Here is a 2,261-nt window from a genome sequence, read left to right on the forward strand (position 1 = left end):
CCGCACCCACTCACACGCACGCACACATACACACGCGCACACACGCACACACACACCACGCGGGATCATTAGTTAGTAAGCATGCAGCCCAGGGAGGAGAGGTACAGCGGGCCGAGTCAGTGGGAGCATTCGCAGGAACACGGGCAGGTGCCGGGGGATTTTCCTGCTGTGGGGGAACATGGCATCAGGGAGACGAGCTGAGGAAAACTGGGACCAGCTCGATGCCCCGAAGGCAGAGCCAAGGAGACCGAGTTTCGTTCTGAAGGCTGCACGGTTTGGGGCACACAAACAACCAGGTCGAGGCTTCCTGGGCCCACAGGGGTCCCAGGCAAACTGAATAGGAGGAGCCATCCCTGAACTGGAGTCAGCAAGCTGCGTGTGCACAGCAGGCCCAGGGCTGGGCTGGGCATGAAGCCAGGGCACTGCCAACCAGCGCAGTCCCTGCCCCAGTGCTGGCCGCCACCCCACCCACAGCCAGGCCAACCAGCCACAGCGAAGCCATGAGCGGTTCGGGGCACGTCTCGAAGGCCCAGTTCCCACCCTCCTGCCCTGGACCCTGGACCGGCCCTGCCCACGCTGTCTTCAGAATCCATGACGTGGCTGCCAGGCTGTTAGTTTGTCTCACCCCTGGCTCCCCACACCCCTCTCCTACGGCTCACCCACCTGGGCCCCGGGTTCTGCTGCCCGGAAGGGCAGGCAGGGCAAGACACCAACCACCCTGGCCCACTGCCCGGCCCGCCACCACCTGGCCTCGGCGTTCACTCAGCGGCGCCAAGGCAAACATGAGGGACACCGCGTGGCTCTCGGTCCGGTGACTGAGCGGATCTACCTGCTGCGGGCCAAGATCTGGGGAAGCCAGCGTCCGTTCCCCTCCGCACGCCTGGTGCCCGGCTCAGCAGACAGGCATCACAGCCCGGCCCATTGCAGCCTTCACTCCCCCAGATAGACAAGCCCCTGTTTTTATTAAGGCCAACTTGGCTGCCCCACCCTGCAGCCTGCAGCCTCCCTGTGTGGGCACACTGCAGCTCCGACCGCACGGGGAGGCGGGGAGGCGTCTGTGTGCTGGGCCTGGCACCGCCTTGCCCTCTGCAATGCTGTCTTTCACAGTGACCCAGCATGGCCTCTCACTGCAGGCGAACATCTTACAACAGCCCCTTCTTGGCGGAAAGACACTGCCTTTCTCGGGAAACCAAGCCAACGCTTCTCTCCGGAGGGGAAAATGGACCCCTTATTTCATTTAAGAAGCCTCATCAATTCAAAGAAAAAAAGAGAGAGAGCAAAAATACGAATGACCTTCTCTGTACCTAGAGACTGAACATGAAAAATGCTGGAGGGACTATGGCAGCCGGGGGGCCCCCCACCACTCAGTGGCGTGGCAATCCTGGGCACAGGCCCTCTGCCCTCCGGCTGCTTTGGGGCGAGAGAGCAGGGGGGCTGCCGGTCCCAGTTTTCCTCAGCTCGGGGGCCCCTGAGTGGAGGGTGAGGGAAGCAGCCAGTGGGCTGCAGGGCCAGAGCACGCCCGGCTTTCCTTCTCGGAAAGGCACTAACCACACCCACTGCATCAAATATTGACCCACTAGACGGCCGCACAGCTCAGCATCTGCCAACTCAGCGGGCGGACGCCCCAGCCCAGCTGGCCATCCTGCCGGTTTTCACAGGGGCTTAGGGACCATGGCTGGGTGGCAAAGAGCAGAGAGGAGCCTTGGAAAGGGACAAGGCCGGGGAAGCTCAGTGCCTACTGCGTGCCAGGCCTGGTTCTAACTGTTCTGTGTGTGTTAAGGTGATTAATCCTCCCAGCTACCCCCTAAGATGCTCCATTACCCCATTTTACAGACAGGGCAGCTGAGGCACAGAGTGGTTAAGTTCCTGGCCGGAGGTGATACACCCAGTAAGTGGCTCCCAAGCCATCGCTGTTGACCACCTCGAGACACGACAGGGGACCTTCTGGAAAGCAGACAGACCAGCCTCTGAATGCGTGCATGGCCTCCCCAAGGTGCCAGGCTCCAATGGCCCTGCCAACAAGCCCTGGAAAAGCTGCCATCAGGGTCACGCCCGACTTTCCCTGCCTACGTGCCACCGGCTCCGAGGCCCCTTCCCAGAGGCATCTTAACGGAGCCCTATGGTGACCGAGCGTTATGATGACCCCCACTAGGCGAAGAGATGCTGGAGGATACCGAGGCCACGGAGGCAGAGACCTGCCCCAGGAGACACACAGAAAGCTCGGGTCCACATGCTGAGGACTGCCCACTGGGCAGCCCGAC

The 2,261-nt window shown here is 61.9% G+C and overlaps 1 protein-coding gene across 1 annotated transcript in view; it reads right to left on the minus strand.

Annotated features, from left to right (window-relative positions):
- Positions 1-2,261, minus strand: part of KMT5A (lysine (K)-specific methyltransferase 5A) — a 72,671-nt gene that overhangs the window by 64,235 nt on the left and 6,175 nt on the right. The gene's annotated exons all lie outside the window — the stretch shown is intronic.

Source organism: Myotis davidii, unplaced genomic scaffold (genome assembly GCF_000327345.1).
Source record: "Myotis davidii unplaced genomic scaffold, ASM32734v1 scaffold223, whole genome shotgun sequence".
In the NCBI taxonomy this organism is placed as follows: domain Eukaryota; kingdom Metazoa; phylum Chordata; class Mammalia; order Chiroptera; family Vespertilionidae; genus Myotis; species Myotis davidii.